This window comes from Mus caroli, chromosome 4 (genome assembly GCF_900094665.2).
Source record: "Mus caroli chromosome 4, CAROLI_EIJ_v1.1, whole genome shotgun sequence".
NCBI classification, from domain to species: Eukaryota; Metazoa; Chordata; class Mammalia; order Rodentia; family Muridae; genus Mus; species Mus caroli.
Window position 1 is genome coordinate 68,024,998 of NC_034573.1, and position 26,464 is coordinate 68,051,461.

A 26,464-nucleotide genomic window follows, 5' to 3' on the forward strand; every position below is an offset into this window, starting at 1 on the left:
TGACATATGTAATCTCTAAGGCCATGCTCTTTTTACCATGTCATCCTTAAAGACTTTTCCACTCCTTAGTCACTTGTTTAATGCCCTCCAGAGTATCTAGTATTAAAATATTTTAGAAACTGTGAACATCAGGTTGATGTGGTTGAATTAGGAAAAAGCTGGGAGAAGCTGAGGAGGAAGGTGACCCATAGCAAGACCATGTCTCAACTATCATGGACCCTGAGATGTCTCAGACACTGAACCACTAACCAGGCACCATACACCAGCTGATATGAAGCCCCAGACATATATACAGCAGAAGACTTCCTAATCTAGCCTTAGTAAGAGAAGATGCACCTAACCCTTGAGAGACTTGAAGCCCTTGGGAGTGGGAAGGTCTGTTGGGAAGGGAGGAGATTGGGACATTGTCTTCAAGATGGGGAAGGAGGTATGGGATGAGGAACAGTCAGAGATCAGACCAGGAGGGAGATCATGACTGGACTGTAAAAAATAAATAAATAAATAAATAAATAAATAAATAAATAAAGAATAAATAAATAAATAAATAAATAAATAAATAAATAAATAAATAAATACTAACTTGGATTAGAGTGTTGATTCTGAGGCTCTTCATTCTAATGTTTAACTTCCAAGCCTTCTATTAACCAGAATATAGCTATTACTCATGCTGGCAATACCTGTCAACATGGAGAAGACTTTTTTCGAAACACAATTCAGATTTTATTTTGATAACAATTAGACTGCTAACCAGATTTTGAAATGCTTTTTAATATCACATTTTAGGTGAATTCTAATTAGAATTCTATAAAATATTTCTGATGCAAATCATGGCAAACCAATTTTTGCTTTCCACTCTGTTGTTTATTAGATATACTTAAATGGAACTAATAAATTTTTTATTAGGTATTTTCCTCATTTACATTTCCAATGCTATACCAAAAGTCCCCCATACCCACACTCCCCTACCCACCCACTCCCCATTTTTGGCCCTGGTGTTCCCCTGTACTGGGGCATATAAAGTTTGCAAGTCCTCTCTTTCCAGTGATGGCCTACTAGGCCATCTTTTGATACATATGCAGCTAGAGACAAGAGCTCCGGGATACTGGTTAGTTCATATTGTTGCTCCACCTATAGGGTTGCAGTTCCTTTTAGTTCCTTGGGTGCTTTCTTTAGCTCCTCCATTGGGGGCCCTGTGATCCATTCAATAGCATCCACTTCTGTGTTTGCTAGGCCCCGGCATAGTCTCACAAGAGACCTTTATATCTGGGCCCTTTCAGCAAAATCCTGCTAGTGTATGCAGTGGTGTCAATGTTTGGAAGCTGATCATGGGATGGATCCGTGGATATGGCAATCACTAGATGGTCCATCCTTTCGTCACAGCTCCAAACTTTGTCTCTGTAACTCCTTCCATGGGTNTTTTGTTCCCAATTCTAAGAAGGGGCAAAGTGTCCACACTTTGGTCTTCGTTTTTCTTGAGTTTCATGCGTTTAGCAAATTGTATCTTATATCTTGGGTATCCTAAGTTTTGGGGCTAATATCCACTTATCAGTGAGTACATATTGTGTGAGTTCCTTTGTGATTGGGTTACCTCACTCAGGATGATGCCCTCCAAGTCCATCCATTTGCCTAGTAATTTCATAAATTCATTCCTTTTAATAGCTGAGTAGTACTCCATTGTGTAAATGTACCACATTTTCTGTATCCATTCCTCTGTTGAGGTGCATCTGGGTTCTTTCTAGCTTCTGGCTATTATAAATAAGGCTGCTATGAACATAGTGGAGCATGTGTCCTTCTTACTGGTTGGGACATCTTCTGGATATATGTCCAGGAGAGGTGTTGCTGGATCCTCCAGTAGTACTATGTCCAATTTTCTGAGGAACTGCCAGACTGATTTCCAGAGTGGTTGTACAAGCTTGCAATCCCACCAGCAATGGACGAGTGTTCCTCTTTCTCCACATCCTCGCCAGCATCTGCTGTCACCTGAATTTTTCATACCTTTTTTTGTAACATGAAAATTAAATTCTACTGTTCTATGAATGAGTACCATAGCAGTGCCATGCTTAAACCCATTCTGAAGGTTTTTATGGAGAGAATTTATCTGGAGCAATTATTTCTTTCAACAGAGCTGTTGTGTACCAGATTGCTGCTGATATTATATTTTCCAGGACACCCTGACTATCTACATAAGTCTATAATTCTAGAGTTGATAAGAAGGTTATCATGGGTGCCCGTTAAGGGGAAATTTTCTTCACTAAATTTCTTATTCTCATAACATTCCTAGTTTTCCTGCATATTTTGCCAATCTTCTCTTAATGTATACCATATAGTAGTATCGTTCTTCAGTTGAGTGTTATACTAGTGCATCTGTTGTCAACACAAATGGGACTCTCTATGTAGTATTCCATTTGTTTTGAGCGCCTGTTTATATAACATTTAAGCATCTATAATAATTGGAACTTATTCCTCAATCATCAGAATGTATGCAGGACACATTTCAATTCTAAATCTTTATAGGCTGTTTTTATTTCATCTGAAGAAATTTTTTTTCTTGTATGCTTACTCCATATGTCTAGAGAACAATGTAGTATCTGTCTCAGGTAGATGCAGTTTGAAGATACTGAGGTGACAAGTTCATGTCAAAGTATGCTAGTGGCTCTGTAGATATTCTGTACTTTGTTCCTCCAAAAAGCTTTAAAGGATTTTTTCCAATGCTTTGCATCCTGGGAAATTCTTCCTGAGGGTTTCGCCTTCGATATTGCTGGAAGGAAAGATGGCTCTGAAATGCTGCTTTTTGTGCCTTCTGAAAGTGGTCAGAAAAGGTTTGTAGATCATGTTCAATCAAATATGTGCCACCATGCACATAAAAATACTCATCAAATTATTAAAGAAGATGTCCTTGTTAATAGCATATAACTTGAGTATCTAGAAATTTAAAACCCTGTCAGATTTGAGACTACTATATTTATAGCAGGGATGGCATGGCTGCAAGTTCGAGGAAGCTGGTCTTTTTTCAGTCAGGAAGCAGAGTTATGAATGGTTATCTTGGTAATGTTGCTGCTATTGCTGTTGTTTTCATAATACCTCAAGGGGAATGCACACAGTACTTGCTGCTCAATCTTTTTCACAGCTTCCACCTCATCAATATACATATATTGTTGGTTTGGATGCATGTATCTCTGTGTACCTAGTACCTCTTGAGGTGAAAAATGGGAGTTAGATATTTCCTGAATAGGAATTACAGGTGATTGTAAGCTGTCTTGTGTGTACTGAGAATTGAACATGGGTCTTTCAGAAAAGCAGTCAGTACTCTTAAACACTGAGCTATTTTCTAGTCCTTCACTATTTTTAATGCAATAAAGTAGCAGAAAACACACACACAAACACACACACACACACACACACACACACACACACACACACACACAGTATCATCTCATCATGCTACTGAAATTTAAAATGTAGGAAAAAATCATTAATTTTCCCCTCAGAAACAAAGGAAATAATCTCAAACAAAATATTTTCAAATTTTATTTCCTAGTCAGAAATGTCTAAATTTCTTTTTTTCTTTTTTTTATTAGATATTTTCTTTGTATACATTTCAAATGCTATCCTGAAAGTTCTCTATAACCTCCCCCTGCCCTGCTACCCTATCCACCCACTCCCACTTCTTGGCCCTGGCATTCCCCTGTACTGAGGCATATAAAGTTTGCAATACCAAGGGGCCTCTCTTCCCAGTGATGGCCGACTAGGCCATCTTCTGCTACTTATGCTGCTAGAGACACGAGCTCTAGGGGTACTGGTTAGTTCATATTGTTGTTCCACCTATGTCTATGCAATGTCTAATTTTCAAATTAAACAGGTGCAAGTTCTACCTCTAGGCAGTTCTATCAATAAGCAAGGTATTGATTTACATAAACTCTTATTTCATCAGTTCCAAAAGCCTGCAATGTTTACAAATCACCTCTGTTTCTGTTACTACATCCTATTCCTGTCCCCCAAATCTTATTCTAGGATTATGTGGGCCTTTCAAGCAGATTATTTTTTGTATGTAAGCAAGGACCCTTAACTGCCATTATTTTTTCTTGCTTTTAAGCTCTTCTGAACTTAGATCACTCTGTCTATGACCAAATAAAGAGCTTTCTACCACAAGCAGAACTCACTTGCAATTCTCAAAGTTGGTTTAGGCCCTTTACTACTATTTCCACTTTGGTCATAGTTTGTTGTGTTTGGGGCTTTCAGGGTGAACACCACTGACATTTTGTATCAGAAAATCTTATATGCAGCACTGTCCTATAGGTGGTGGGGTGTTAAAAGGTCTTATTTCCTAAAGTGGTATGGTTAGTGCTTTCTCCAGGCATTGCCTAGCATTGTCAGTTGAGAAAGTATCTGATTAGATATAAGTGAAGTTAAACAGGAAGAACTGCAAAGTAGAGGAAGTGAATGACCAGCTTTGTATCTTTATATCTTGACCTCCCCTTCTCTTCACTGCCAATTTTGAACAGCTTTATGCCTGGTAGAATGGAGATAACTGACTAGAGTTGTTAGCACATTTCTACATAAGGGTCCAAAAAAATTAACTTTGAAAGATGCCTCAGAAAGATAATGATGAAGTCTAGACTAGAAATAGAGAATGATTATATGCCTTTTAAATTTTTCTCTAATATCTTTTTTGAAAATCTGTATTTCCAAGAACATAATATATCTGCTATATATTGAAGGAATGATATTCATTAATAGAGTAAATATGTTCTATGTACCAAGTCTTATGTCACATGCGTTTTAGCAATTGATTTCTTTAATATAAAACCTTCAGATGAGGTTAATATTCTTATTTTTTACATGATATTCACAATGAGAACAAGGAAATTCAGTCTTCTTTTGAGACATTCAAGGTATAAGATATAGAAACGGGATTCAAATGAATATATTCAAACTACAGAAACTATCAAATAGCTTTTTTTTCCTGATTTTGTGTTCTAAAACTGAAACCAAAAACCCTGTTCATTTGGAGACCTTGTATAAAATAGTTTCAAAACCTAGATATGATTTTAACACTTCAGAAGATAACATGCATATACCTAGGCCAACTGCTCTAGCCCCTTTTATTTTAGAGGTGATTTTAGTTGCTACTGTACTTTTGTGGCTAAGGATTCGTAACTAGATTTTGGATCTGTATTTCCACAGTCCAGCCTTGTGCATTGCTTTATGCATGATGGTGTGCTCTGCCTTTTGAATAACACCTAACCAAAATAATCATAAAATTTGCATAGAAGACATATGCTTGACAAAGAACATATGTGGGATGAGGTGTACCTGCCGTCAACCAAAATGTTTAAAGATTGTTAGTACAGGTAGCTGCTATTGTATTACACTGATGAAATTAATGTTTGGGCTGTCTGTTTCCAGAGGGACTTAACACAGTCTTGAAAATGAGAGAACATTTTTTTTAAATCCCTCTGTGAGGTGACATTGTAATCACTATTTGCTTTTTTTCTGAAGGAAAAATTTGGGTATAACTAAAGAAGTTCCACTGGAATGGGAGTTTTAGATATGATATCTTTTCTAGATTATCCTCCAAGATCTTAGATTGTTTTGGATCAGTCACTTAACATTGTGACCATCAGTTCTCTCATATTATAATCTGGATATTATGTATCTCATAGGTATGTTGGGTTGTGTGTTAAATAACTATATATAAAAATATGCATAAATGTTAAATTGTTATATAGACTGCACTTCAGTAAATACATAATAATATTTCTATTGTATAAGTACTTTTGTTGTGAGCCTAGAAATGAGTTACAAGAAATGCTTGAGTTAAAGGAATTCATCTTCTATGGAGTGAATGAGACATACAAACAAATAATCGAAATGTGAACTACATGGCAAGTCCTGCAAGGAAAGAGAGACGAATAGGAAAGAGGCAATGCCTGGTGATGAGATGTTCAAAGGATCATTTCAACATGATATGACATACTGTCAGGAATAAGAAAGGCTAAGAGAGAAAAGTGGTTTGGGATGATGCCTTGCCTCATGAACATGAAGACTGGGGTTCAGATCCTCAGAACACACATAAAAGTTGTGTGGGTGTGGTGGTCTGCCTGAAATCCCAACATTGTGGATGGAATATAGAGACACAGGATACATTGCAAAAGCTGGCCACCTAAACCAACTGAATTAGAAAGCTCTAGATTCATTGGGAGTCCTTGACTAATTAAATAAAGTGAAGTACAATTATGTAAACCATCTGTCATCAACCTCTAATTTTGTGGGCAGGTGCCCATACATGCATGCACATCTGTTTACACATGCTCCAACACACACACACACACACACACACACACACACACACACACACACAGAGAGAGAGAGAGAGAGAGAGAGAGAGAGAGAGAGAGAGAACATGAGTAATATAGCTAAAGGAAATGACCACAAGGAAACCTAGGCATATAGTTAGTGAGGAAATGTGTGTCTATGTCATAATTGAAGAAAGACAAAGTAGAGTCTGTAAAAATAGGATGATTGTGTATTAGAAGGAGTGCTGCAATGACAGCCCAAAGCTTATAACAACATGGAGCACTTGCATATGGGTAAAATTATTTGTTGTCCAATATAATAGTTCTGTTGGAAAAGACAGTAATAGCAAGATTTACTGTGTATGTAAAGAATATTGGTAATTATTGAAATGCATTTTTCTTCATCATCCTGTCAGTTTAATTGACCATAAATATTAAACAGCATGTTCTAGATTCATGAGCATTATGAAAAATAAGAGGGTTATTTCAGGTGATTTGTGTACCTAAAGGACATCTTTGGAAGAGGCAATCACATGGGTGTTTCCCTTCTGTAGGTGATGGTAAATTAGAATCTATAGAACACAGAGTAGATAATAAATGATCAGAAATAAAGTGAGAAATATAAGAAGAGGCTTGCAGGGCTGTGGGTGTAGGGGAAGGCTAGGGAGAGAGCCTGTGTCCTGCCAGAGTCCCTGTGCTCTGTTTGGGTGGACTCAGGAGGACTGCTGGATATTTTCCACATGGTCCCGGGTGGGCATCTGTCTGTGTGAAGCCACGACCCCACATGGTGGGGGTGGCCAAGGAGTAGCCCCCATACCAGGTTCTCAGTCTCTGGTATCCCAAGCTGGATACTGTGGAGGAGCTGAAAACAGAATAGGGCCCCTGGGCAGCACTAGGCCCTGGAGATAAGGGAAGAGGTGGGGGGTGCTGGGTGGTTCCCACGCAGGCAAGTATCTTTAGTCTGTGCCTTGATGAACAGAGACAGTCTATGATTTTAGAACTTTATTGTAGAAAAGCAGGGGGAGAGAGAGAAAGAGAAAGAGAGAGAGAGAGAGAGAGAGACCGGCCATGGCCAAGAGGAGAGAAGGGGGAAGGGAAAGAGAGAAAGAGAGTTAGAGAGTAAGAAAGGTGAAGGCTTAGAAAGAAAGAGGTAAAAGCTTAGAGAATAAGAGAGAACTTAGAGAGAGAGAGGGAGGAGGGGCCAAACAGCCCCTCTTACAGTGGGTTTTTTAATCTTGTTGTTGCTAGGTAACTGTGGGGAGGAGTCTAGCTTGAAGGCCAGAAGCTTGGGACATTGTCTACTTGACAAATAGCCACATGCCTCTCCTGTGGGGTCTGTGGGGACAGTAACTTCGATAGGAGCCAGGGGTACAGGAGACATGAAGGAATTGCCTTCTGTCCCATGTAGGTGAAAATTACCACCATCGGGTCCTACTGGGGTTCAAGACCTCAGCTTGACTGGAGACCAAGCTGTCTGTGCATAGCCCATTGCCCCACAGAGACCAGCATATATTTAACTTTGCAAGTCTAATTTTTGGAGTTAATTTCAGAAGAAGAATGAGTAAATCTTGCTTTTAGGTTCTATGTCACCAAATGATAGCTATTCCTAGGCAAAGAACTTAAGTCTATATAATTCAGCTGATCTACAATAATCTCATTACAAACCTTTTATCTATCCTTTAATTTTATGCTTCCAAATGGAATCCAAGAATCACTTTCCAGGGCATCACATGATCATGGTCTTTTGGGGAGATTATGTTTTTTGTTTTTTGTTTTGTTCTTCCTCTAAATCTTCTCAGTGAAAATTTGTAACCTCTCTGCCTCAAATCAGAAAGCTCGAGTCACCCATAAACTGTCCTTTCCCACTGTCACCTTCTTCAATGTTTTTGCAGTTGTTATTTTTAAAGTCCTATGTGAAGGCAGAACTGAGAAATGGAAAATAAGATACATTGTGACATTTTAACTCAGGGACCTTTCTCTGGCTTTGGGAAAAGCCAGCTGAACAGGCTTCCATTGTCATATAGTCAGAAAGCATTGCAGCCAAATGTCACTTCAGAGTACTTAGGGCTCTGTTTTCAGTGTATATTTGATTATTCTTACTCTTCATTGTTTAAGGATAGTAGCTCAAAACCACCCCCAGCCTTGCCATTCTTCTGATAAATGTCTCCATCCCTCTTTTTGTTAAAGTCTACAAACAAACCAGAACTTTTTCTATGTTAAATTGGCAAAACTGAATTTGCAAACTCATCTTCACCCAAGCAATCTATATTTGCTGAAGCTGAAATAGACATCCTCTCCCAATAGAACTGAACAAAGTTGGGAAAGATTAAAAAATTACCTTTCTTAAACTTAATTTCCTTCCCTTCCTCATATGGAGGCAAATCTGAAGAGAATTTAAAGAACTCTAGACTTTCAACATTAACATGCTTGCTTTCTATGTTAGCATGCTTGTTTCCATTGAGGTTTGGGTTCATTGTTTATAATAGTAGTATTTTCCATATGGAGTAATACTGATATTTAAAGAAGTCTTTGTAACCTAGCAAAAGTGATTACAGTCTAACCACACGCCTGTCATAAAAAGAGTGGCAAAAGATGAATGGAAGCAGAGGTCTCCTTTGACATTTGAAAAAGCCCAAGAGAAGGGATAAGAGTCAAAAGACATCCACACCTAAGTTCCAAACTAGCAGTCTTGGGATAGAGAGCAAGGCAGGCTCACAGAATACACTAGCCCAGCTTCTTATGAACACATAAGCCAGCAGACAGGAATCTGTGTTTATGTTATGAAGGTGCTTGTGAGGGAGAATAGTGCAGGGATTCACAGTATACCATTTACTGGATGTGTATTATGGGCATACTATTAAACAGCTTATACCCTGAATATATCACCTGTTAAACAGCCAGCACACCTACCTAGCTGTGATGTTTGGGGAATAAAATGAGATAATATTATCTAACTTAGGGCAAAATTTCACAGTCTAACCACATCTGTGCTGGCACTGTTCTAAGCACTTGATATATACTTACTCTTATCTAATTACATTCATTTGTGTGGTGATTCTGTATATGAGACCAGGAACTTTAAAGAAATCCACCATATTAGGAACTTTCTTGGTGCTGTGATAAAATCTCACACTAAAAGCAGCTTAAGGAAGAACATTTATTTGGCTTATGTTTCCAAAGTATATAATGGTGGGGATGTCATGGAGTGACAGCACATTGCATCTACACAGGAAATAGAGTGAGAACAGGTAGGGGAAGGCTATAAAACCTCAAGGCCTGCTCCAAGTGACATGCTTTCTCCAGCAAAGCTCTGCTTCCTAGAATCTCAGTAAACTCTCCATACAGTGTCAACATCCTGGGAACAAATGTTCAAATATAATACCCCATAGGGTGCATTTCCCATTCAGATAACAGGATTCAAAGAGGCTAATTGGCTTTAGAGCTACACTCCTCAATGTCTAGTATACTGTCTAGACTAGTAGTTCTCACAGAATGGTACTTTCATTTTTGTTTTTGTTTTTGTTTTTTCGAGATAGAGTTTCTCTGTGTAGCCCTGGCTGTCCTGGAACTCACTCTGTAGACCAGACTGGCCTCAAACCCAGAAATACACCTGCCTCTGCCTACCAAGTGCTGTGATCAAAGAGAATGGTACTGTCATCAGGCACACCTGAATGTCACAAGAAATGAAATTTCTCTGACTCTGTCAGTTTTTGGCTCATCCCAGAATCAGAAGCTCTGAGGGTAGGAACCAATGCTTTATGTTTTAAACAGTCCTCCATGGAATCCTGATAATAAATTTTGAGATCTGTATTTATAGAGTATAGCTTTTCAAACTATAATAACACTCGTTTTAATAGACCACATTTTTATGAGAATATAGAATGACTCTATTATTTGTGTACTCTTGAGGCTACTTTTTTGCTACAATGCCAAAGTTGACTTGCATGGTCAGAAAGCATCTTGGCAAACCTTAAAATATTTACTACCAGATCCTTGATCTAAGAAACCCTAGAGAGTTCTCTCATACTTTTGGCATACAGTAATCACTCAAAATGGTTATTATCATTATTTGTTATTACTATTAATAATAGTAAGAAAATATTGGTGATTTATGTAGGCCCAATGTTTTCTTATTGCCATGAGGAATGTACAAATGAGCATTGTAGAACTGAGCATAATTTCATGAGCCAGGTACAGCTGAGCAGTTTGGTCATGGAGCTAACTGTTACATACCATGGTGGCAACCAGGGGACAAAATAATTCAGTCTGTGTTATTATCCTGGTTAGCATTGGAAAGGCTTCAAGAGACACCAAATCTGTGTTCTGGAGCACTTGATATACAATATTCAACTTTCATTTTCCAACTGCTTCCCGCTTCCAGCAGAAGAACACTTAATCTCCAAGGATTACTGGAAATGAAAGCTGAAATATGGAGAATTGCCTTTATTCCAAATTATCACATGTACAATATGTTTTGGGCTTAACTGTATGTTTTTCCACAGGCTAAACATATCTTGTTTATTTTATTTTGATTTTAAACTATTATTACACACTAAGTCATATACCAAAGATTAGCACATATTTGTGACTCTTTCATTAGACAGTTTTGTTGCGGATTTTGCCTAAAGCTTAAATTATGTTATTTTGGTTCTCATTGTGTGATAATACTGCATGTAAGAAGCTGAGGGTCTCAGCCATTCGAGATTCCTCAGTTGTGAACTCTCGGTTTAGTTCTACACCCCATATTTTGATTGGGTTATTTGGGTTTTTTGGTGATTAACTTCTTGAGTTCTTTATATATTTTGAATATTAGCCCAGTATTGGATGTGGGGTTAGTGAAGAATTTTTTCCCAATCTGTAGGTTGCTGATTTGTCTTATTGACTATGCCCTTTGCCTTACAGAAGCTTTCCAGTTTCATAAGGCCCCATTTATCAATTGTTGATCTTAGAGCATGAATCATTGGATATCAGCAGCACCTAAAGAAATGTTCAAAGTCCCTAGTGATCAGAAAAATGTAAATCATAACGATCCTGAGATTCCACCGTATATGAATCAGAAAGGCTAAGATCAAAACCTTAGGTAACAACACATGTTGGAGAGGTTATGTAGAAAGAAGAACTCCATTGCTGGTGGGATTGCAAACTGGTACAACCACTCTGGAAATCAATCTGGAGGTTCCTCAGAAAATTGGAAATAGATTTACCTGAATACCCAGCTATACCACCCTTGGGAATATACCCAAAAAATGCCCCATCATGCCACAGAGGCATGTGTGCCACTATGTTCATAGTGGCCTTATTTGTGATAGCCAGAAGCTGGAAACAACTAACTATCCGATGACACAAGAATGGATACAGAAAATGTGGCTCATTTACACAATGGAATATGACTCAGCTATTTAGAATGAGGACATCCTGAGTTTTGAAGGCAAATGGATGGTAATAGAAAATATCATCCTGAGTGAGGTAACTCAGACCCAAAAAAGACATGCATGGTATGTATTCACTAATAAGTGGGATTAGTCCCCCACCCTCCAAAAAAGTACAGAATACGCAAGATATAGTCCACAGAACTCAAAAAGCTCAACAAGCTGAAGTGCCCAAGTGAGGACACCTCAGTCCCACTTGGAATAGAAGAAAGCAATCACAAGTGGGGAGGGAGAGAAGGACCTGGGAGGGAAAGTGAACAGGGTCGGGGAGGAGTGGGGGAAGGAGAGGGAAACCTGATCTGGTATTGGATAAGGGAAAAGGACTTAAGACCTGAGTGCCAGCAGAAAGAATGTAAACAGGCAACCTCAGGAAATAGGAGGTTGGGGGGGGGGCTCCAGAATTCACCAGAGAACTAGGAGGTGAGAGACTCTCAGGACTCACAGGGAGGGACCTTTGATTAAATGCCAGATAGTAGGGAGAGGGAAATTATAGCAGGAAAACAGGACATCAAGTGAGGGATAGGGTTACCAACCCACAGTCACATCTCTGACTTATAATTGTTCCTGTCTAAAAATTATTACAGAGATGGAAATGGAGAGGAGCCTGAGGAAAAGAAGGTCCAGTGACAGGCCCAAAGTAGGATCCAGCTCAAGGGGATGTCCCAAGGCCTGACACTATTACTGAGGCTATGGAAAACTCACAAAAAGGGATCTGTCATGACTGCCCTCTAAAAGACCTAACAAGCAGCTGAAAGAGTCAGATGCAGATATTTGCACCCAACCAATGGACAGAAGCAGCTGACCCCAGTTGTTGAATCAGGGAAGGCTGAAAAAGCTGAGGAGAAGGGTGATCGTGTTGGAGGACCAGCAGTCTCAATTAATCTGGACCCCCGAGATCTTTCAAACACTGGACCACCAAACAGACAGCATACATCAGATGATATGAGGCCACTAACACACATATTGTAGAGGACTTCTGGTTCTCTGTTCATTCAGAGATGATAAACCTAACCCTCAAGAGACTGTAGGCCCCAGGAGGTTTGGAAGGCAGGTGGGGTGGGGGTGAGGGCATCCATGTGGAGACGTGGTGGGGTGGGGAGGAGGTGTGGGATATGGGGCAGATGGAGGGTGGATAAGGGTATGGAAAATGGAATATGGAGTATAAAAAATAAATTAAAAATAAAATTAAATAAAAAAAAACAGAAGCTGAGGGTCTTTGCTCCCAGTGGGTTTTGATTGGTAAATAAAGTTGCCATCAGCCAATGGCTGGAAAGGGAGAGAGAGGCAGGACTTTAGGATTCATGGGCAAGGGGACCAAGAGAAAAAGGAGTCAGAATTGCCATACCAGGAAATGAATAAGATTCAGGTTTGAGAGCTGCAGAAGACAGAGTACCAATCATATAAGAGCCAGAAAAGAGAGACCCCCATCTCCCCAACATTCCACCACAGGGTCAGATGTAGCAGGGGTAGTAGAATATAGATATTAGAAAGTAATAAGTCAGGAGTATCGTAGGGGAGGAGTTAGCAAAATAGAAGTTTGGGAGTGGCACGGCCATTGAGCTGATTCTTGCTGCCACCACAGCTGGGATATTTGAGTAGTTTTAATCACATACAACGACACAATTCTTCTTTACTTCTTTACTTCTTTACTCTATTAAAGAGTCCTGAGCCTGCAGCAAAAGGGAGGGGTGGGAAGTAGTCCAGTAACAATCTGCAAAAACTGATCCATTATCACCTTCGTGGACATTTGCTATCTGCCTGTGATTCAAGACCTTTAGCCCACCCACATCTACCTGCCTTTCTAGGTACTTATTTTTCTTCATTCCTTTATTAATATCTATTAGAAACTCCACTTAAAGCATCACCAATGCTCTTAGAGTAGTATTAGCTAGAAGTCCTACATTTTCCTCTTAAAAATGCTGTTGAGATTTATAGGAGAGAACAAAAAAGCACCCCACCTTTTAACCTCAACTCAACTCATCAAAATCCCTCCTTTAATGTGACTGTTATGAAATGAATTGTTTGCTCCTTGACGAATCATATGTTAAAGTTTTAACTTACAATGCTATTATATTTAAAAATGGAGCTTGGGATAGTTTTGAAATATAAAAGGTGATATTAATGACACAAGGCTGTAGCATTGGTAGACTTAAAAGAAGAGGTTTTTCCTTCTCTGCTCTCATCTATTCCATCCTCCTCTTTCTCCCCACATTTATCCATTCCCTTCCCCAAATTTTCCTCCTTGTTCCACCTATATCTCATCCACAGTGTCACCAAGAAAAGAGTGTGGGAAGACATAGAAGGAAGATGGCTATCTCAAGTTAGGAAAGATGTCCTTTCTAGAAAATGTTGTCCTGACTTATAGTCTCCAAACTGTAAAAATGAATTTCTGCTCATAATTGGCACAGTCTATAGCATTTTAATGTAGGTCAATTTCAACTGATTAAGTCACTGATGTTTCTTGAACTCTAATTATGGCAAGACTAAGGAAACCTTAGTTTGGGCATAGAGACTTATCTATCGCATCTTCATGTGTTTCCATTTCTCAGTGTTGAAGTGTAGAGTAAGAATGTTAAAATTGTGCTGACTTAGATTTTATTCACTCTTCTGCTCCTTAAAATTTTCTTCATCTCTGGCCCATCTAGTCAACGCTGTCACTGCAGAACTAAAGTAGCCTTAAACCATATACAAAGGACAGAAGAGGTCTATATTCCTATAAAACTTGTCTATTAAAACAGGTTATTACTGTAATTTACAGAATTCTACTGTTGAAAAGTAGTTCTCAAAGTTGAGTCTCTATCAGATTGCCCTGGAGGGCTTGTTAAAATATAAAGCATTGGTTTCAGCTTCTGATTCTGAGGCGAGTCAAAGAAGACTGAGTCAGAGAAGTTTCAGGTGGACCTGATGGAAGTTTCATTCTGTGAGGACTACAGGTCTAGCAAGTATATCAGACATTGAGGAACACTACTCTGAAGTCAATGATCCTCTTTAAACCCCATTTTCTGAATGTAGTGATTTGAATAGGAGATGAATTCCATAGACTTTTGTATTTGAACATTTTCTCTAAGATGTTGGAACTGTGTGGAGAACTTACTGAAATTTTGGGACATAGAACTTTGCTAGGGGAATTATGTTACTGGGGACAGGTATGTAGCTTGATTGGAAAGCTTATTCTTTCTTACTAATCAAAGAATTTAGCATGGCTTCCTGATTTTCAATATTGCCTGATGGACTTGTTCCTCTGGATATTGCTTGAGATACAGCTCTTTAACTTCCAGCTCTTTTCATGGACTAGGTTCTAAGCACTATTTTTCAGACAAACATGCTCCAGTGATAATTGCAACTATGTGTTATCTTCTCAGAACACATGGTCTCATATGATTTCATGGCTGTGCAATGAAGCTTTCTGGCCTCTAGCTATAGTTTTAATTTGGATTCCTTGCCCAACAACTTACCTCTTAAAATGAATCATTCACTAAGTGAAGCTTCTAGAAGACCTTTTGTCATGTGCAGATTCATACTCTTCTGTATTTGTCTCTATTCATTCAAAATCTCTCTGGCTATCTATTGGAACTAGCTAATTGGGAACTTGTCTGCATAAGTACAGTACAGGACACAGGGAAAGAACACAGATGACCTTCTTGGAAGGTTTAGAAAAATTATTACAGCAGCTGTATAGCCTGATTGTGCTAACCTCATTATTTATTTTGTATCATTGTTGACCTTTCTCTCTGCAGACTCCATGGAGAATTTCAAGCCATTCTTCAGAGCACAGATGGATATCTATAATGAACAATAGCATAGGAGTCAATCACCTCCAGCCTTACAATTCATCTTTTCATTAGGATGGAAAAAGAAAAAAAAAAACCCTATATAAGAAAGCAACCATGGGTCCCATCAGGATCTCAGAGCATTAAGCAGCTTCATCTTGAAACAAAGAAAATGTATCCATGCAACACTAATAGATGTTGGGTTCATCTGACCATACATTGAACAAAGTTCATCCAGGACAATAAGAGTCATAAGCCACTGACTTCTCTTATTAACTAATAAAGTATTCAACCTTTCTAGCTTAATTTCTGTGCTGACAATAGTCACTTAGTTCAAGTACTATGATCTTCTAATGGCTTCTCAAAAGAGCTGTGCTAACTGAGGTTTATAGGCTCTGGTACACCTGTTAGAATGATCCCTACTTTCCTCAGATCTTCTTTGTAATCCTTAGTCTGACTTTGTCCATTCCATTGCCAGTTACACTCTAGTTTATCATATTTACCTTACACTTTATCTTGTTCTTTACCAATGACAGGATCTGGATAACATCCTGTCTTAGTTGCTATTCTATTGCTTCCATGAAGCACTATGCCCAAGGCAACGTAAAAAGAAGCATTTAATTTTGAACTTGCTTATAGTTTCAGAGGGATAGGCTATGATGATCATGACTGGAAATGTGATGGCAGGTGGGCATATATGTTGTTAGAACAGTAGCTGAGAACTCACTGTAAATTGCAGGCAGTAAGAAAGAGCAATTGCTCCAGTGTGGGTTTTGAACCTCCAAACTCACTGCTAGTGAATACTTCCTTCAACAAGGCCATTCTTATACTAACAAGCTCACATCTCTTTATTCTTCCAAAACCAAGCATTCAGATATATTGGGCCATTTTCATTAAAAGAACAACACAACAATTTTTCTGTTTGTAGTATCTGACACACAAGAAGTCTTTTGTAAATACTTAAAACACAAAAATGAGCATACATGATTGAGAAAATAAATATAAAATAAATTCTTACATTAGATGATGCAGGTTAACATTATATTAGTTTGGACCCTATGTGAAAAGCAAAGTAATGACCAAGTGTTTTAAGGAAAAACAAAGCTAACCCAGTGTTATGAATTAAAGAAGGAAAGGTAAAAGATAACACTTAGAAGAAATTGCATTGTGTGGATGGATAATCACTTTCCTACAATAATGTTTTATAACCTTAACCAAAACTTCATTCCCTTACTCTGTTCATATAATGCTATTCTGTAAATGTATATTTTCACTGCTGACCATGTGGCATTAGAAACTCTGTTTATGTGTTTTTCACTGGAGAAAGCTCTTTCTTTTGTTCTCACTCTTATTTAATTGTCTGTATATAATTATTCAGGATTGAAGCATCTTCTTTTGTATATTATCAGGTCTTTTTCTATCATTCTTATTCAGATCATATTTAGACAGTCAGGTTGGTTAAGATTTCATGTCAGTTGAAGGACAATTTGGTTGTTTCTATTTCCTAGATGTTATAAATAAAGCATAAATGAGTACATTTGAGCAAGTATCTTTAGAGTAGGAAGTTGAGTCCTCAGGCCCTAAGATGTAGATGGCAATTAGTCCTTGTGCACACAGACAAGCACTGGAGAAGCCAGGAAATGTTAAACAGGCATGCTTATCTTTTCAAGGGAAGGGGATATTTACTTGTCCTCCTGTAATGCTCCTACAGGATTTAGTTTAGCCCAGTAATCCTTTGTCATCTGTAGAGCCAGGGTTCACCCATTTTTCTTAGAATTTATTTATTTTTCTCACAGATAGTTTCCCCTAAAATTCTAGGCTATAAAATCCATCTTTGTGAAAGATGTCACTTGTACTTTGAAACTGCCTAGGTGACTTCTATGTTAACTTAAGGCCAGACCAATCCAGGCTCCCACAGGAATTATATTTACCTCAGTTATTCTTCCCACCCTAAAGGTTGGGCACTATCTCTGGGTCAACAGCACCATTTCCTTCTTTTCTTTTCTTTTCTTTTCTTTTCTTTTCTTTTCTTTTCTTTTCTTTTCTTTTCTTTTCTTTCCTTTCCTTTCCTTTTCTTTTCTCTTTTCTTTTCTTTTCTTTTCTTTTCTTTTCTTTTCTTTTCTTTCTTTTCTTTCTTTTCTTTCTTTCTTTCTTTCTTTCTTTCTTTCTTTCTTTCTTTCTTTCTTTCTTTCTTTCTTTTTTCCTTTTTGTGAAAGAAGCCAGATGTGCTTTATAAAAATTTTTAATGTAAACATGTCTTAAACTCACAGGACTGAATCAATTTTTATTGGAAAACTTTTTCTTTTTCCCAAAAGTGTGCTGTGTTTAAATATGGTTAAAATAAAAAAGCAGGGCAGATTCTAGAAATTTGAACTGGTGATGGCTAAGTTGAGCTAAACAGAGCTTCATTCTTGACTTTTCACAGATCATTACCTGTTGGCCAGGAACCCCATAATGGCTAATGCTAAGGAATGGCATGATTCAATCATGGTAAATTTACGTTGAGTTTTTTGAAGATTCTCTATGTTAATTTCCAGAGTGCCTGCATAAGTTGGAAATCTTAGCAACAGGAAAATGGTGGACCTTTTCTACATCTCCAAGATTTTTTTTGTCAGGTATTATTGGTCTTTATCATTACAAATGGGGTAAGATTTCATGTGTTTGTTTATTTATTTATTTATTTATTTATTTATCTATCTATTTATTTATTTATTTACAACACCTCCTTATCTGTTAGATATTATGACATTTTTTGAGCTATTTCTTAACTTCATCACTTCCCTCTTTTATTTTCTTCTTTTGATATAAATCTCTGTCCTAGCTTCATTTTTGAATGGATCATTTATTTTCAGAGTATTTTTTAGTTGCTTTAAAAATGCATTATGTATTCTGTGTATTAATCCCCTGTCAGCTATATAATTGGCAAAGTTATCTCCCCTCTTTTGTCTTACTCTTTCCTTGAATTCCTGTTTCTTTAGATGGGCAGAGCCTTTTAGTTTCAAGAAGTCTTATCTGTCAATTGTTAGCCTTCACTCATGGTCAAATGGAGTTCAGAAAGTTCTTTCCAACACTATATCATGTAGGGTATTGCATATACCTTCTCATTTAATGTTTGATTCATTTGGGGTTACATTTTGTGCAAGGTGATAGATATGCTTCTAATTTCATTCTTCATCATGTGGACATCAAGTTTGTTAAACATCTGTTGTAGATGCTTTCAATTCTCCAGCCTGTGATTTTGGTATCTTTATTATATTAATATTAAATGACTAAAGTTACAAGTACTCATGTTTGACCTATTGATACACATGTATCTTTTTGTCCTAAGACCATGTTACAAGCAAATGTCATTAATAAGTGTCTTGAAAAAAAAGAAAAGAAATGCAATTTCACAGTAAAAAAAGAAAAACGAAAAAAAGAAAAACAAATAAGTTTAGTGGATTTATTGAATGTAGTAGAACATTCAGACTTCAGACAATTGTACCTCACAAACAGCTGTAACTTCGTTACAATCAAGTATAGTCTAAATCAGCTGCATTTTTTGAGAGAAACCAATATTGTACATGGAACAATGAAGGGCAACCATGCCATTCCTTTTCATTCCATAGTGATGGATTTTCATGTTTCACCTGGAAGGATTATACTGGCCAGGAAACACAGAAAAAATAATAAAATCTTGTATTAATAGTTCATTTCTTAGCTGTATTTTTTAGATGTGTTAGATATCACTGCAGAGCTTGGCATAGATTTCTGTCTTAGAAAAAAAAATTATGAATCCTACTAGTGAATGATGAGTCTGCTTTTACGTCTGAGTTTAGAAGTAGATTTTATATCTTAGCAATGACCAGTTATGCCACTTCAAAGGGTAATTTGAGAATCTCAATTTGTGATCTTGACTAAGAAATTTTATTTTTTCTTCAACTCTAGACTTGATTCATTCTTCAGTTCTGAGAAAAAAAATATTTGTGACAGTGTTTCTTAAATTCACTAATATTACCAGTTTGTGATTTATGGCAGGCCTGCTTTTGTGAACCTCAAAAGGGCATTCCTGAGGAACTCTTGCTCCTTCTGAAAATAAAGGACACAAACAAAAGAGCTAGATGACATTTTGAGAAATAGAAACATTTTTCTATCATTTGAGCAGAGATTGAGGCCTACAGGACAAGGAAGACGGTTCTTTCAAAAGACCAACGAAATTTTTATTACTTTGTTATGCTTTTTCTGTGTATTACATGCAAACACACACACACACATGCACACACACACAGTGTTGTATGTCTGTTTAAGTTCCTAACTAACATTTAAAAATTGACCCTGAATTCTAATTTGAGTGGTCATAGTAAAAATTGCAAGAACCTATGAATATGTTTGTGTTATAGAGCTTGTGGTTACAGGGATGTCAAAGATTTTTAAGGCAATATCAAGAAGATCATCACACTTCAGTTGCTTTTATCTCCCAAATTTAGGGGCTACTGAATGTATAAGGCAATAAGTATCGTATGCCACATAACTGGATTTAAAGACAAAAATCATCTTATTACCTCATCAGAGGGACTTTCACAAAATTCAACATGCTTTCATGATAAAATCTTAGAAAAGTCAATACTCAGAAAATACTTCAACAAAATAAAGAGTATGTATGACAAAATCACAACACATTCGTCTTTTTTTTTGGAAGACATAAGCCACCTGAATTTTTAACACAATAAAGAGAAAGGCAGTAGAATTTTATTGATCAATTACAGAATCTGAGCTAATTAATGTCCTCCAGGTAATTTTCTTTTTTTTTCAATTTTTTATTAGATATTTTCTTCATTTACATTTCAAATGCTATCTTGAAAGTCCCCTATACCCTCCAACTGGTAGTAAGGATACATGCTCCACTATGTTCATAAAAGCCTTATTTATAAGAAGCTGGAAAGAACCCAGATGTCCCTCAACAGAGGAATGGATACAGAAAATGTGGCACATTTACACAATGGAGTACTACTCAGCTATTAAAAACAATGAATTTATGAAATTCTTGGGCAAATGGATGTATCTGGAGGATATCATTCTGAGTGAGGTAACCCAATTATAAAAGGACACACATGATATGCACTCACTGATAAGTGGATATTAGCCCAGAAACTTAGAATACCCAAGATACAATATGCAAAACACAAGGAAATCAAGAAGAAGGAAGACCAACACATGGATACTTCATTCTTCCTTAGAATAGGGAACAACACATAATTCTAAATGAGAGAAAAACCCAAAGCAAACCCATTAAAATCAGGAATGCAATGGAATTATACATTCTACCCATTCATTTTTAGTATAGTTCTGAAAGCAAAAGCCAGAACAAGTTGGCAAGAGTTAAATTAATTAAAGTGCCACCTAAAGGAGAAGAAGGTAAATTATCTCTATTTGTAGACATGATATTTTACATAGTAGGTACCAAATATCCCACAACAAAACTTCTATAACCAACCAGCGAACAATTCTTAGTAAATTGGCTTGATGCAAAATTAATTTACAAGACCTAGCAGCCTTGTAGTACACCAACAAGAAATACACTAAGAAAGAATTAATAGACACACACTTCCACATATGACAGCATTAGAGTCAATAACATACCATGGAACAAACTAATAATATAGGTAACAAAGCTCTACAATCAAAACTTCAAACCTCTGAAAAGGGAGATAAAAAAGCACACTGGAAAATTGAAAGATATCTTACGTTTTTAAACATATTGGTACTAACATTTGAATCAAAAACATAAATTGGTAGAATTAGTATTTTGAAAATAATCATTTTATCAAAAGCTATTTACATATTCAATTGAATTCTAATAAAAATAGCTACACCAGTCTTCAAAGAAATAGAAAGAAACATCCTTAAACTCATATGGAACAACAACAAAAAAAAAGACCCCAGAGAGCTAAAATTATTCTATCCAAAAGTAATAATAATGTAGGCATAATATATATATATATGAAATTTAGGACTGACAATCCTCCCCATGAGAACCATAGACTAACAAAAACCTAGTATTAGGTACAGGAAATCTTTTAAATGGTTCTTGTGGTGTTTTGAAAGAGAATGCCCCTTAGGCTCTTATGTATGAATACTTGGTCTCTAGTTGGTCCATGTTTGGTAAGGATTAAGAGTTGTGAGGGAAGAATATCTCTGGGGGAGAGCTTTGAAGTGTCAGAAGGCTGGAACTATTCCTACTCTGTCTCATTGCTGCTTATTTTTAGAGATCTAAGAGGTGAACTCTGCTGATTCAGCTGTCTTTTCTTTGTTCTGCCTTCAGAAATTTTAACTCTCTAAGCTACAACTGTAATTAAGCACTTTCTTAATTGTTTTGGTCATGATGTTTTGTCAATATTATAGACAAAATCTAAAATCACAGGTCATTGTAGGACAAATGTTTCTCAAAACAGTATACAGTATGGCTGTTGCCCTTGGCTGCCTCAGAGGTTGAAGGTAAGCACTATTGATAAAGACATAGCATGCTTTAGACACAGGACATGGATTCTTTGAGCTTCCTTAAAGCCTCCTCCCTCTGCTCTATCTCTCATAGTACTATATAACACTATTCAAACTGCCAGAGGAGGGAAGCAATTAATAGCCCAATGCGGCTGTGACACCTTGGAATCACAATGATAATCAGTATGACCATAGCTATGCAAAGAAACAGAAAGTGGCATGTAAATGTTGGTGTTCACAAACAACTGCTTACTTAATTTAAGGCCGTCAACAAAAGGGGATTTATGCCTAGTATTATGTACTTACCCAATTTCCCAGGATCATGGCTCTCGGAAGAAAACTGACTCCAGTATTTCACAAGAACTGCACAATTCATACATATATGCTGTCTCATGCTTACATGTGCATATAAGTATAAATACCACCCCTAATCAAAGAACTTTTTCTTACAGCTAATATGAACCATCACATGGACATAATGCAGAGGTCAGAGGATCACAGGGAGCCTGGCCCTAATGTATGATTACTGAGAGAAGTGTTAGTCTCTCCCAGAGATTAACCCCCATTCCTGGTTGGCTAAGTGGTCAGCCCTGCAAAAATAATAAAAACACACTCAGAATGTTGATTTATATATTTGAGCGAGGGGAATCATGAATAAAGTTAAAAAGAAGGAACTAGGGAGGTACTAGAGGAAGTAAAATCGAAAGGTGAAAGTGATGTAATTATATCTAAATTAAAATGCATATAAAATAAAAGCAGAAACAAACTTTAAAAATTTGTCAAGGCAATAATATGTATTTGATGTTATGTCACTTAGATACTATATAGCTCAAGCCTCATTTAACCAAGAACAATGTCTGCAACTCACATCTGCAAGTTGCAGCAATGTGTCAATCATTAGAATTTATGAGTAAGAAGCTTGAATTTTGGGATATTTTTCAGTATGCAAAAAATTATGTTATTCTAAAAGCAGGATTTTATAAGAAGTTAACAATTATTTGATATTTTAATACTCTTGTTATTAAAAACAAGCTGGAGTGGACATTCTAATATCAAATAAAATTGACTTTCAACCTAAATTTAGCAAAAAAGACAAGGAAGGGCACTTCATACTCATCAAAGGTAAGTTTTACCAAGATGAACTCTCAATTCTGGACATCTATGCTCCAAATGCAAGGGTACACACATTCATAAAAGAAAATTGAATAAAGCTCAAAGCACACATTGAACTGCACACAATAATAGTGGGAGACTTCAACACTCTACTCTCATCAATGGACAGATACTAGAAACAGGAACTAAAAAGAGACACAGTGAAACTAACAGAAGTTATCAAACAAATGGATTTAATAGATAACTATAGAACATTTTATCCTAAAAGAAAGGGATATACCTTCTTCTCAGCATCTCACAGTACATTCTCCAAAATTGACCATATAATCAGTCAAAAACAGGCCTCAACAGATACAAAAATATTGAAATAATCCCATGCATCCTATCAGATCATCATGGACAACAGCTGATCTTCAACAACAACATAAATAATAGAAACCCCACATACTCGTGGAAACTGAACAACACTCTACTCAATGATAACTTGGTCAAGGAAGAAATAAAGAAAGAAATTGAAGACTTTTTAGAGTTTAATGAAAATGAAGCCACAACATACACAAACTTAGGGGACACAATGAAAGCAGAGCTAAGAGGAAAACTAGGTGCTCTGAGGACCTCAAAAAAGAAACTGGAGAGAACATATACTAGCAGCTTGACAGCACACCTGAAAGCTCTAGAACAAAAAGAAGCAAATCCACCCAAAAGGAATAGACTGCAGGAACTAATCAAACTCAGGGCAGAAATCAATCAAGTGGAAAGAAAAAAATATACAAAGAATCAACCAAACCAGGAGGTGGTTCTTTGAGAAAATGAACAAAATAGATAAACCCTTAGCCAGATGAACTAGAGGGCACAGAGACAGTATCCTAACTAACAAAATCAGAAATGAAAAGGGAGCCATAACAAGAGTAAACAAGGAAATCCAAAAAATCATCAGATCCTACTACAAAAGCCTGTACTCAGCAAAACTGAAAAACCTGGATGAAATGGATAATTTTCTAGACAGATACCAGGTACCAACTTAAATCAGATTAACAATCAGATTAAAAATCTAAACAGTCAGATATCTACAAAGAAATAGAAATAGTCATTAATTGTCTCCCAAACAAACAAACAAACAAACAAAAGCACAGGACCAGCTTGGTTTACTGCAGAGTTCTATCAGATATTAAAGAAAACTAATACTCCTCAAACTATTCCACAAAATAGAAATAGAAGGTACTCTACCCAATTCATTCTATGAAGCCACAATTACTCTGTTACCTAAACCACACAAAGATCCAACAAAGAAAGGGAACTTCAGACCAATTTCCCTTATGAATATCGATGCAAAAATAATCAATAAAATCCTCAAAAACTGAATCCAGGAACACATAAAAATGATCATCCATCATGACTAAGTAGGCTTCATCCCAGGGATGCAGGGATGGTTTAATATATGGAAATCTATAAACGCAATCCACTATATAAACAAATCACAGACAAAAAAATCACATGATCATCTAATTAGGTGCTGAGAAAGCATTTGACAAAATCTAACACCCTTTCATGATAAAAATCAGGGAAAGATCAGAAATTCAAAACCCATACCTAAACATAATAAAAGCAATAGACAGCAAACCAGTAGCCAACATCAAACTAAATGGAGAGAAACTCAAAGCAATCCCACTAAAATCAGAAACTAGACAAGGCTGCCCACTTTCTCCCTACTTTCAATATAGTGCTTGAAGTCCTAGTCAGAGCAATTTGACAAAAAAAGGAGATCAAGGGGATACAAATTGGAAAGGAAGAAGTCAAAATATCACTATTAGCAAATGATATGATAGTATATATATGTGACCCTAAAAATTCCACCAAAGAACTCCTAAACCTGATAAACAGCTTCCGTGAAGTAGCTGAATATAAAATTAACTCAAACAAATCAGTTGCATTTCTCTACACAAAGGAAAAACAGAATGAGAAATAAATTAGGGAAACCACACCCTTCACAATAATCACAAATAATATAAAATAACTTGGTGTGACTCCAACTACAGAAGTGAAAGATCTGTATGACAAGAACTTCAAGTCCATGAAGAAAGAAATTGAAGAAGATCTCAGAAGATGGAAAGATCTCCCATGCTTATGGATTGGTAGGATTAATATAGTTAAAATGGGTATCCTGCTGAAAGCAATCTACAGATTCAATGCAATCCCCATGAAAATTCCAACTCAATTCCTGACTGAGTTTGAAAGTGTAATTTGCAAATTCATCTGGAATAACAAAAAACCTAGGAGAGCAAAAACTCTTTTCAACAATAAAAGAACCTCTGGTGGAATCACCATGCCTGACCTAAAGCTGTACTACAGAACAATTGTGATAAAAACTTCATGACAGTGGTACAGAGATAGACAGGTAGAGGAATAGAATAAAATTGACGACCCAGAAATGAACCCACACACATATGGTCACTTGATCTTTGACAAGGGAGCTAAAACTGTCCAGTGGAAAAAAGAATTTTCAACAAATGGTGCTGGCACAACTGGCAGTTATCATGTAGAAGAATGTGAATTGATCCATTCTTATCTTTTTTGTACAAAGCTCAAGTCTAAGTGGATCAAGGAACTCCACATAAAACCAGAGACACTGAAATTTATAGAGGAGAAAGTGGGAAAAAGCCTCGAAGCACAGGGGAAATATTCCTGAACAGAACAGCAATGGTTTGTGCTGTAAGATCAACGATTGACAAATGGGACCTCATAAAATTGAAAAGCTTCTGAAAGGCAAAATACACTGTTAATAAGACAAAAGTCCACAACAGATTGGGAAAGGATCTTTACCAATCCTAAATCAGATAGGGGACTAATATCCAATATATATAAAGAGCTCAGGAAGCCGGATTCCTGAAATTCAAATAACCCCATTAAAAAATGGGACCTGAAGGGCATCATCCTGAGTAAGGTAACCCAATCACAAAAGAACTCAAATGATATGTACTCACTGATAAGTGGATAAAGAGGGAGTGGGTGGGTGTGGGAGCTGGGCAGTGGCAGGGGTGTGTGTGTGTGAGGGTATAGGGGTCTTTTGGGATAGCATTTGAAATGTAAATGAAGAAAATATCCAACAAAAAGTTAAAAATATATATAGAAACTATGTTAAAATTAAAAAGAAGAAAATATGTAATAAAAAAGAATATATATGACACCTCTTTGTCTCTTCATGATTCCTTTTCTAGGGATCTAAACTTTCTCATAAGTTTTTAGTCTTCTGTTGCTATAGATACAATAGATTAGCTCTAATTCTTAATCTAGTGACCTAGCTTTTGAAGATACCTTACAAATTTACTTGTCTGGTGGTGGAATTTTGTTCTTGGCTTGAGGGATTGGTTTCTCCTAACTA